Here is a 12,366-nt window from a genome sequence, read left to right on the forward strand (position 1 = left end):
ACACCCAGAAAGCCATAACCACGATCAAGATAGCTAACATTTCCATCACTCCGCAAGAGGGGCACTTTTCGAATCCCCATATTTATCCCTTCCCATCCCCTTCTCTCCCTGTGAACCGTAAGTTTGTTTCTCTATGTCTGTGGGTCTGTTTATCTTCTGTATTTAAGTTCATATGTTTCTTTTTTTGATTCCACATATAAGTGATATCATATGGCATTTTTCTCTTTTTCTGGTTTACTTCACTTAGAATGACTATCTCTACATCCATCCATGTTGCTGCAAATGACATTATTTGTTTTTTCATGGCTGAGTAGTATTCCATTGTATAAATATACTACTACTTCTTTATCCAGTCACCTGTCAATGGACATTTGGGTTGTTGCCATGTCCTGGCTATTATAAATACTGCTGCTGTGAGCATTGAGGTGCATGTGACTTTTTGAATTAGAGTTTTCTTCTGACATATGCCCGGGAATGGGAAGGCTGGATCATGAGTTAAGTCCATTTTCAGTTTTTAAAGGAACCTCCACACTGACTTCTCTAGTGACAATGCAGCCCATCTTGTGAAAGCAGAGCCATGCTCAGAAAGTAATGGGTATTTCTAAGGGCCAGACATGAAGTGCAGTGAGTGTGGCCTGTTCAAGAATCAGAGGGCAGTCTGCCAGGGCTGGAGGAGAGTGACAAGGGAAGTGTGGTACAGGTAGGAGTCAGACCATGTGGGGACATGGCAGGCTGGGATAAGGAGCCTGGACTTCCAGTAATCCCTTGGTAACCATGGGGCACTGGTTCCAGGACTCACCCTGAAGTCAACATCCATGGATGCTGACGCCTCTTGTATAAAATGACATAGGACTTGCATGGGACTCATGTACATCCCCCATCTACTTTTATATATATATACAAACTTTTTTTATTGAGTTATAGTCATTTTGCAAAGTTGTATCAAATTCCAGCATACAGCACAAGTTTTCAGTTATACATGAGTATACACATATATTTGTTGTCACTTTCTCTTTCACTGTGTCCTCCTGTGTACTTTAAGTTATCTCTAGATTACTCATGGTATCTAATACAACATGAATGTTATGTAAGTAGTTGCCAGTGTATGGCAAATTCAAGTGTTGCTTTTTGAAACTTTCTGTTTTTTCAACAATATTTTCAATCCACCGTTAGTTGAATCTGCTGGATAGGGAGGCCCTAGATATGGAGAATCCCCAAGCTCCTCCTTCCCACATCCTATATTTTCACTGCAAGCACTGAAGGGGTCCAAACATAGAAGAGACCCATCTACCTGCTGGAAACCCTGAGGAATTCCGTCAGCGTATGTAGAGCAGGAGAGAAGGTTTAGGGCCAACTAGTGGGAAAGGAGGGGCTGCCTGGAGAGGATGGAGGAAGGACAGTAGTGGAAGCCATCACGTACTCTTACTGGAACTAGCTGACAGCAGTGAGGGACGCCAAGGAACTGGGTACACGTCACGTGTGGGGCGATCCTGGCCACCAGGTGCAGGGTTCACATAACTGGGACCCAGTTTGCAAGATCAAAATAACAAGGAGGCAAAGGGGCTGCCTCAGTCCCAGGATCCTGACAACGGCCACAGCGACGTGACCCCAGCTAATGCGGTTCCCCTAGTAAGCCAGAAAAACGAAACTCTGAGCCAAGATATTGCAGATTCCACTGCAGCCACATGGATAACTAGATCTCTAACCTGACAAAATGTAACCACCAGAAACAGGAATCTTTCCTTTTCTCTTCCTTTGGAACTTTGGACAGGGAGTCACAAATCTTTGACGGGAACCACCTATAAACCAATAGAGAGCTCACTTTTTCAGGAATAAGCATGGAGAAAAAGAGTGGGGTGATGGTTTAAAGCAGAAGTCAAAGTTGAAGCCCATCTGAGAAATGGTAAAAACATGTTTCTCAATGAATTCGAGTTATGGCAAAAAGAAGGAGGAAGGTTAAGGAAATCTCTATTAATATCCATTCACCATAAAAGACTAGCCAGCCATAAAAAGACAACACCTTAAATTAATAATTTTTTTTTTTGGTGATGAAAAACAATGCCTTAATTTAAAACAAGGCTTGGGCCATCAACAACGCTCTGAGAATTGTTGACGAGGAGAACATAAATCTGCATATAGATATGTAAGTGTTCCAAGTCCACCACTCAAAAACAATTAGTCAATCATGTGTCCAGTTGATTGGGAAATCCCAATAAGTAAATAACTCAAAAGTGGGAAGGACATGGGATTAAATAGTGGTAGTGAGCAATGAAATCCAAGATGTATATACCTATATTTTCTTTGTTAATGTAACAAACTTAAAGCAACTGTCTAAAAAGTAGTAACTGGAGCACACAAACACACACACACACAATTTAGAACAACAGAGAGGTAAAATATGCTAAATTTATCATTATTGAGGAACAGGATCTAATAGATTATTTCATTTTTGAGACTCTTATAGGAATACTGGTCCAATTGCATAAAAATTTATGAACTTAGAGATGATTTATAAAGATTTAGAGAGAATTTTCTTTAAGAGGCAATATAGCTTCCAAATCACTGAAGAGAAAATTAACAATAAAAAAATTAATTAATCTAGGTAATATGGAGTAACACTGACCATATTTACCACCCTAAAGTAAGCCACAAAATGGATAAAATATATGAAGCAATGATTTTTAAGACACGTGGAAACGATCATCCACTAGGACCTTGCCTTGCCACCTCGATACCAAGGCTCCTAGGCCTCCTACTGCCATCACAAAGGATGTCCACCAGGAGGCGACATTTCCTTCCTCTGCTCCTACTGCAGAGCCAGTCCTGAGCAGTCCTTTTCCAGGTGTTGACAGGCAGCTCCCAGAAGTGCTCTCGTGGGCCTTGGTCCCTTTTGGCCACCAGCAAAGGGATCAAGGATGAGCAGTGAGCCTCCTTCCTCATCCAAGACCTAGGAAACTATCTGACTTCTGAGCAGCCCTTCACTCTTGTCTGCTGTCTGGTACTCTCCACCCGGCTTCCCGAGTCCCCGGCACGGGCAGCCTGCACACTGGCCACAGCCCATCAGAATCTGTTCCCCCGCCAGGAGGCCACGCATGATCATGAGCAGGGCTCCAGGCCTCTGGAGCAGTGCAGCTTGGACTGGGTCCTGGCCCTGGGCGCGCGAGCTCCATGCCCTTGGTTGAGTCAGTCAACATCTCTAAGCTACAGTTTCCTCATCAGTAAAATGAGGACATAATCAATATGGAAAAAAAACAGAATCTGAGGGGGACTAAATTTCTGGTGATTGAAGATAATTTTAATTTTGATTTATACAGCAAAGGACATCATACAATTTTTACTACATCGTATTTCTAAAGGACAGCTTCTACTATTAAAAGTAATGCATGCACGTACACACAAACACACGTGCAGACACACTGGCTCTAGTCCACATACATCCCCACGGGCACACACACATGGAGTCATGTACCACCCACACACCCATAACATACGCACAACCACACACATCCTCAGGCGCACACACACACATAACATACAGAACCACATACATCCCCAGGTGCACGTGAGCACACACAAACACACAGTCATGTACAACACACGTCCCCAGGTGCGCGCGTGCACACACACACGTCTTACACACTTTGGCGTTATTCTAAATCAATTTACAATTGAGGGTCACAGTGTCCATTGTTTTATCCACTCAGAAGGTCCTGACTTTGGAGCGTGAAGCAGGAGCTCTCCTCTCTGGAGATGGTCTTTACCAATTACAGTCTCAGTAGAGCCAACATAACTGCTCTGGACCTTTGGAAGTGCAGGCCAGAGCATACCTGGGAGCTCACATCCTGTACATGTAAACATGTTAAGTGCAGTAGGTTCTAAAGTCCTGCCTTTACAAATATACGTTCATTATAAGGGGGAAGACCAGGTTCAAATTTAGAATTCCAAGACACAGGGGAGTCCGGCAAAGAAAGTGAGCGTGTGGGGAGAGCTGATTCCCAGTCTCTGACCACTAGCCTGATCCTTTTCTTCCCAATGCTGGGTCCATCCCTTGCCACAAGTGGCCTTGGATGTTCACAGGGGGACACTCAAAACTCACATTCGGGATCTGCTCATACCCTCCATACATACACCTGCCCTTTGGCCTCTCTGTGAGTCCTGGGAATCTGAGCTTCCGGGAGAGCCGGTGCAGGCACTAGGAATGGGTCAGGGGCTGCTGAGACAGGGCATCTGGGGTCCTGGGCTTCTAGAGCATGGGATGGAGCCAATGACCCTGCCCCCTTGGCCCTGCTGACTCCACCCCATGGAGGGCGTGGCCAGAGGAAGTGTCAGGGCCAGAGGGACCCTCTGCAGTGCAGGACCCAGGGCAGCGGGCCCCCTTGCCGGGGTCTAAGAGCAGAAGGCCTAAGGAAAGGTCTGAAGAGGCTGTAAGGTATCTTCATTCCCATTAATTAAACAAAAATAAAAGCATACCACAGGCGTGAGTGGAAAGGGATTTGTTAGAACAAGGGAAGGCACTTGCCAAGGTCTGGCCATAGAGGGCTGGTGGGTTTGTCAGGTTGATGAGGAACCAAGAGGCTGTTAGTCCCTTCTGGGTCTAAACACCTCTTGAATTCCTCCGGGTGACACTGAAATGCAGTGAGACACGGAACTCTCTTAAGTTGTTAAAATCTTCATGGTGAACCATTCAACTCTCTCCTCATTCTTGGCTGCGAAAGCACGATAAACACAGGCCAGAAACTCATCAGCCTGTTGGTTGGTTCACTATCCGTCTGGCGCCTCCTCTTGTAGGAGCCTTTATCACATCACCCAGGGCTGACCCGGCTCAGGATTATAGCTGATTTTCCGCAGGTGGCATCACTTGCTAGTGACATGAAGCAGGCACATTAGCCACCTCCCAAACACTGAGGCTCCTCCTGGGAGGAGCCTTCAGACCCCCAATCCAGCCTCTGCACCACGATGTTCCTTAGTGTCACTACCGGTTTGCTGCCTTGGCCTCTAGCTTTGACCAGATCCTCTCCAGATTGTCGATAAATATCACCCATATACCACATCTAAGCTTGCGGTCCAGATGTGACCATGGTTCTTATTTTCTTCCCATCGATGGATTGTTTGATCTTTGAGTAATCATGTCGACAGCAAGGCCAGTACAGCCCTCTTGAGGCCTCCCCGAGCCGCCTCTGTGTATAACTGTCCTAGCACCCCAGGGGATCGGGTCTGAAGCCTGGCACTCAGACACGAGGATGTCAGCTGGAGAGACAGGAATCCACTCCTGCTGTGGCTTCTGCTGTGGCTCAATGTGGCCATAAAAACGGATCCCACAGGCCCTGACGTCACTTGACTCACTGCAGGTATGCTCCCACACTGCCGCGTTCCCCCAGAGACTGAGGGCTTTCTGCTTGTTCCGGAAGGCCCCACCCCCGAGGGGACACTGGGTCCAGTGGAGCGTCCAGCCTGCTTCCCCGCCAGCCCTTAGGGCCTTTGTGGGGCCTGGAACATCAACTAACCTCCCCTTAGGGACCCCTTTGTCCTTTGCAGCCAACAGACCTAGGTCATAAGCACTTTAACTCACCTGAGGGTGTTTTCCTCACTTCAGGGGCAGTGAGGACTGGGCTTCTTCACACTCCAAGTGCCCCCGGTCTGGATGCAGACAGTCTGGCTCTCCCCCCAGTCCTGCAGGTTCCGGCCACACCTCCTGCTGGTCACGGAGTCTGTGCTGTATTCTCTTCCAGGACAACAGGTGCACTCTGCCCCCCGCCCCGTCCCCACCAGCAGTGGCAGAGGTGGAGGACAGGCGGGTGAGCTTGGGCCTGAGACACTGCCCTGAAATCAGTGCCCCAGAGGCCGCTGGTGACTAGAGGGACCACGGGGAAGAAGGCAGCATGGGATGGGAGGGGGAGGAAGGTTCAGGATAACGAGATGAAAAGGGGAACAGATAGCACCGTGAGGACCTCGACCATGAAAGGGAAGAAGATAGACAGTGACAGCTGGAGCGGTGTTGGCGTTAAAAGCTGCGGGCATTTTCATTTAATTTTATTAATTACCATTACATATAGTGACATATTTTTATTTGATTAAAGATTAGGTGCCATGTCATATAACAGGATATAGTATATTATTTATTAAATAATACATAATAGATATACTAGCATGTTATGTTCTGTTTATTTATTATCAGATAGTATATAATACATATGTAGTTATTTATATACATAATATATAATTCATGCATCTATATAATATATAACACATAACAATGTAGGATTATGAATATTATATTTTATAACAAGATTACATAACAATAATGATGTAATATTATCCATTGTATATCTTGGCTCATGACACATTCTCACCTTAGGTGCCTGTCAGAAGTATTTATGTATTAAAATTAATATTATAAGAAACAGTTGTGAACCTGTCACCCAGCACCAGAACAGGACTATTGACAGTGACATACTGTGTCCTATCCTGCCCTAGGCCTCTTCTCACAGGAAGCAACCAGCATCCTGAATCCTGGCTTACACTTGCCTTGTGCTACTTTCACACACACAACATTTAAGATCAGTTAAAACAAATGAACTGCAGGTACATGCAACGAAGTGGATGCATCATACACCCTATGTTAAATTGAAAAAGTAAGCCCAAGAAGGTAGCCTATAGTGTGCTAAGCTTTTAACTGTGTATATATATGTCAACTAAACTCACTAAATTAAGAACAACTACAGCTAGAGTCCAGGTGGGAGAGGGACAGATAAAAGGTGAGGTGAGCAGATTTGCTGCAGGTGAGCGAGTTCCCTTCAAGTAACATGTCATTCTCTCTGAAGCAGGAGGCAAGGCCATCTGCTGGGAGTCAGGGAAGAGACAGAGGGAAGCTTAGAGGTGTGCAGAGAGCATAGAATGTTGACACCACTGTGTGGCAAGTGGGGAAATGTGCTCACTAGAGAAATCCTGGAGGATTGCCTGGCAGTGGCAACATGCTGGGCATTGATTTGTAGTCTTAGAAATCTGTGCTGGGAGAGCCTGCTGCCTGCAGGCTCAGAACAAATAGAGCTGGGTGAACCGAGATGGAAGTCATCCTGGTGAGGAAATGAAAAGATCAAGGGTCAAGGGGGTTTTGTTTGTCATAAAGAGAGTGCTGACTGTGGATGCAGAGCTGGAAGGTGGGGAAGTGGAAGTAAGAGGAACGTGGACAGGTAGGAAAGCAGAGGAGTCAGTGCATGATGCCCCAGTGAGGGTGAAGGAGGGCCAACGAGGCTGGTGGAGAAGCAGCTGGATGGCTAGAGTTGGGCACATAAAGGAGAGAGGCTGGACCTGGGGTGGAGACACGCCCGGGTATGAGCCCGGGGGTAGGGTGAATGGGAGGTGTCTGGCTCAGGCTGACGGAGAAGAAGACCCTACAATGACCATACTGGGTGGTGGAGGGAGAATCAACATTGACGTCTTGATGGTAGGCGGTGAGGCAATACAGAGTTGGTGGTCCAGCTGCTCCTGACTGAGGCAGATGAGCAGGGAGGCCAGGGTGGCAGGCACTGCTAGGAATGGACTGGGTTTTCCAGGTGTTCCCAAGAGAGGAGGAGAAATCACCTCATGGGGGAAAGTGAGCACAAGGAGGTCAACCCAGGCTCCTGATCAAACGGAGAGTGTGAGGGGGCAAATCGTCAACTCCAGAGATGGTGGCCTAGGAAGCAGGGACCATGGGTGAAGTGAGGGGACACTCAGAGAAGAGAGAGAGATGAGTCTTCTGGGTGTAGGGGGAAGAGAGGCCCCAGGACAAAGGAGCACAGGGGCACAGTGATGAGGATGGACTGGCTCTGTTGTGACACTGCAGGAATGGCTGGATCTTTGTCCTGAGGGCTTAGTTTGGGGGGGCTACTGGCCTCATGAGGGCCCCCCTCTCAGCAGCCTGGACAGATGCTCCCGCTCCTGATAGCTCTGTGGCCACCACTGTTCCCGGAAGGGCTCTGCCTCCATCTTCTATCAGACATTCATGCCCAGTCCCCGACTGCCAGTGAGGGAGCCTGGGCCTCAAAGCCGTTTGCCGTGGAGGGACACAGGCTCCTTGGAGAAGCAGGCTGATCTTATTTTTCTCCGTAACCCACGGCCTAGCAAAGCGCCAGCCTATGGGTGGGCCATTCAGGGGCTCGGATACTTCTTAAATTAACTCAAAGCAGTAGAATAGCAGAGCTGGAGGAAGTGACCACTGAGCTCACAGAGTTCACTGCCCACACCCCCATTCTACAGATGAAGAAACAGAGGCCAAGCAGCCAAGGTCATGCTGCTCTTTAATGCTGGCCTCTGTTGGGCATACGAAGTGATGAGCTGCACTGAAGGGCCTGAGGGGGGGCTCTGGGGTCAGACAGCTTGGGTTCAAGTCCCACCCCTGCCATTTACTAGCTGTGTGATTAATGACTGTCCTTCCTGTAAAGTGCCACCTCATTTGTTTGTCATGAACACAGAGTTCCTTGAACAGCAGGACAGAATTCTTTAAAGGTTTGCTGTTGCTTTTGTTACTATTATCACCAAGTGAACCCTGAAATGAAGAACAAAGACAGCAAGATTTTTTATTTTAAAAGATTTTAAAATACGATGATGACTGTTTGATTTAATCTATTCAAGTTTGCATTTGACCATTATTAACAACTGCACAATGGATGACTTTTGAGGAAATGTTACTTCATGTCTTTAATTCTCACTAACTACACAGGCTATTCAACAGGAAGCAATTTTTTTTCCAGGAAGAGGGACAAAAAGTTAACAATATCTCTGTACCTCTCGGTTCCCAGTGAGTTGGTTGTGATCTGTCAACCCAACTTTGGGGAAATGCCCTCTCCTCCTGGGCTCGCTGCACTGCCACGTGGCCTCCAGGGGGCGATTTACCCCCACACGAATCCAGTATCTTGGTTCATATCTTTGCTTCAGATCCCTCAAGGACTGCCCATGCACCAGGGCCCCATCTGCCCCGCCAGTCTCACCTGCTGGCCTCCAGGAATCTATCCTGGGTCTCAACCATCCTCTGTTCCTATGCCCGCCCCACTACTCTTCATTTTGTCCTTCAAGTGTGGGCTCCTGTGGCTTGCCACCAAGCAGGGGTCTCCCAGTCCTCCACCTTGGGGAACTGCATCGTCCTGCACAGTGCCTAGCGAAACTGTGTGGAGGCCGGAAGAATACAGAACAACAGGTGCTCAGAGGGGCTGCCTTTCCCACTGCAGGGGCCCTGGAGAGCTTTCTCCCAGCTGGTTATTCACAGGCGCTGAAGCTGTGGAATCTCGATCTTACCAATTTAAAGGGCATCATCACTAATTACAAAAGAAATCATTTTTTCAGTAGCAAAAGGAGAAAAGACTTTGTGCCCCATGCCCCCATCTTTCTTCCTCGGCCTTCAGAGGTGATTCTCACTCTCTGGGCAAGGGTAGAAAGCAACAAACAGAATATTATTTTTCAATGATTCTTCTTTCCCACTCTGAAGATTGCATCCCAAGACTGATGAAGGCTAGGATGGTTTGGCTTCCCTGTACTGAGTATTCAGAGGCTCAGGGTGGAGGGGGTTAGGGAGATAATTCAGCATTATGGAACCAAACAGAGACATTAAAAGGTTCTACTCTAAACAGAAAGGAAGCAGGATGCTATAGAAATGGGAAAACCATCATTGGAAATGAAATAACGAGTTACAAGACAATAAACATGAAGATGTAAAAAAGAAAAAGTATATCAAAATACAAAAAGGTGGGAAAGGGAGACGGTAGCAAGAAAAGATAGATTTTTTTCTCTTTCTTTTTCCTTTTTCTCATTATTCTTAGGATGTGTTGGAGCCTACGTGATTATCAGTCTAAAGGAAATAGATATGATAATGGGTTGATATACTTGAAAAATAGGGTAACCACAAATCGAAAGCATATAATAGAGTTGAAAAAAAAAACAAAAAAGAAACAAACTCTAAATGGCTTAAAGACTTAAACATTAGACAAGACGCTAAAAAACTCTCAGAAGAAAACATAGGCAAAACATTATTTGACATATATCTCAGCAGTGTTTTCCTAGGGCAATCCACCCAAGCAACAGAAAATAAAAGCCAAAATAAACAAATGGGACCTAGTTACACCTATCAGCTATTTCAAAGCAATAGAAACCATAAGCAAAATGAAAAGACAACCTATGGAATGTGAGAAAATATTTGCAAAAGATGAGACTGAACATGGCTTAACTTGTAGACTATAAAAATAGTTCATACAACTTAATAAGAAAAAAAAATAAACAACCCAATCCAAAAATGGGCAGAACAACTAAACAAGCAATTCTCCAATGAAGATATACAAATGGCCAATAGGCATATGAAAAAAAGGCACAATATCGCTAATTATCTTAGAAATGCAAATCAAAACTACAATAAGTTATCATCTCACACTACTCAGAATGGCCACCATTCAAACATCCACTCACCATAGATGCTGGAGAGGCTTGGAGTAAAGGGAACCCTCCTACATTATTGCTGGGAATGTAGTTTGGTGAAGCCAATGTGGAAAACAATATGGAGATACCTCAAAAGACTAAAAAAAGACATCATTTGATCCAGCAATCCCACTCCTGGGCATATATCCAGAGGGAACCTTAATTTCAAAATATACCTGCACCCCAATGTTCACAGCAGTATTGTTTTCAATGACCAAGACATAGAAGCAACCTAAATGCCCACTGACAAATGACTGGATAAAGATGTAGTATTTAGATATAAAAGAATATTACACAGTTGTAACAAAGAAGGAAATAATGCCATTTACAGCAACATTGATGGACTTGGAGATTATCACACTAAAGTGAAATAACTCAGACAGAGAAAGACAAGTAACATATGATACCACTTATATGTGGAATTTTTAAAAAAGATACAAATAAACTTATTTACAAAACAAAAACAGACTCACAGACTTAGGAAACAAACTTAGGAGTTTGGGATTAACAATTACAAACTACTATATGTAAAACAGACAAACAGCAAGGATTCACTGTAGAACACAGGGGAAAATGTTCAGTATCTTGCAACCTATAATGGAAAAGAACCTGAAAAAGAATAGACTATGTATATGTACAACTGAATCACTATGCTGTATACCTGAAACTAACAAAACAGCTGTATATCTGAAACTAACTAAACATTGTAAATCAACCACATTTCAATTAAAGAAAAGATAAGCTCTAAATAGCTGTATTCAAAGAAAATCTTCAAATCTTACCTCCTACAAAAAGTAAAATGGGAAGCTTGAGCAGGACCAAATTATACTGAATGAGAGGTTACATACCTTCTCCAGCACGTGGCCCATGGTACACATACATCGTGTTTTCCTTCAGGTAAGAATGGCCCTTACTGCCCAGGGAGCGAGTCCTGCTGGGACAAGGCCTCTGTGGCAGTGGCCTCCTTGTCACCGCTCCATCTCACCAGAAGGCCAGGGTTTTCAGAGGGGAGGGAACACAGAGCTCATACACTTCAGATATATTTCCTGAGAAAAACTGTGGAAAGACCAAATTCACCTGCAGTGCAGGAAACATGAGCACGGCCCCTAAGCAGACTGACAAACCCGAAGCAAGACGGCCCGATGTTCACATCGGAACCAGAACAAAAACCGTCTGGCCCCAGTTAAACGATCACCATCTCACCTGCAATGAACTGTTCGTACTCATTGTCAGGGATGTTTCTGTTGAGACTTGAGAGATCAAAAAAGTCAGACCAGGGAATCCGGACCTGGTGGATGTCCAGGCTCTGCTAATGGTAGAGGCGGCCCCAAGGGGGTATCACCAGCACCGACTCTTCCATTTTCAGCAGGGTCTTCAGGAGGAAGGCGATGTGGATACAGACGCCCCTACGGAGGCTGAAGCCCTCCGGAGGGTTGACATAACACAGAAGGTACCTGGCAGGGAGCAAAGGAGAGCGGGTCTTCAGAGCCAGGTCTCTGCACAGGAATCCCGGCTTAGATAGAACAGATACAATGGGAATCTCTGCACAGCACATGGCCTAGACTCAAGACACATTCAGCAGCTTCTGGTTTGTATAGTGGAGGCACTGCCCACCGATCTCTGTGTGGCCAATTATTTCGAGTCCGGGAGCACATGCAGAAGACATCTTGGCATCTGTCTATCAACGCTAAGCACCTGACTAGTACCTGAGCACCCGTTCTCCAGGGAATCTCAACCTTCTTGGCCTAAAGACCCCTGTACACTCTTAAATACTGAGGACTTCAAAAGGCTGCTGTTTATGTGGGTTAAATCTATCAATAGTTCCTGTGTTAGAAGTTAAATAAGAACTTTAAAAAATGCTTATGAGTTCACTTAAAAATAATAACAACCTACTACATGATACCATTAATACTCTTAAGCAAA

General features: G+C 45.6%; 1 long non-coding RNA gene across 1 annotated transcript; it reads right to left on the reverse strand.

Moving 5' to 3' along the window:
* Positions 1–8,341: 8,341 nt before the first annotated feature.
* LOC140694713 (uncharacterized) lies at positions 8,342–11,897 on the reverse strand. Its single transcript, XR_012070298.1, has 3 exons — positions 11,647–11,897; positions 11,292–11,499; positions 8,342–8,527 (listed from the first exon to the last, which is right to left on the reverse strand). It is a non-coding gene; the product is annotated as an uncharacterized lncRNA (long non-coding RNA).
* Positions 11,898–12,366: the final 469 nt, after the last annotated feature.

This window comes from Vicugna pacos, unplaced genomic scaffold (assembly GCF_048564905.1).
Source record: "Vicugna pacos unplaced genomic scaffold, VicPac4 scaffold_103, whole genome shotgun sequence".
NCBI classification, from domain to species: Eukaryota; Metazoa; Chordata; class Mammalia; order Artiodactyla; family Camelidae; genus Vicugna; species Vicugna pacos.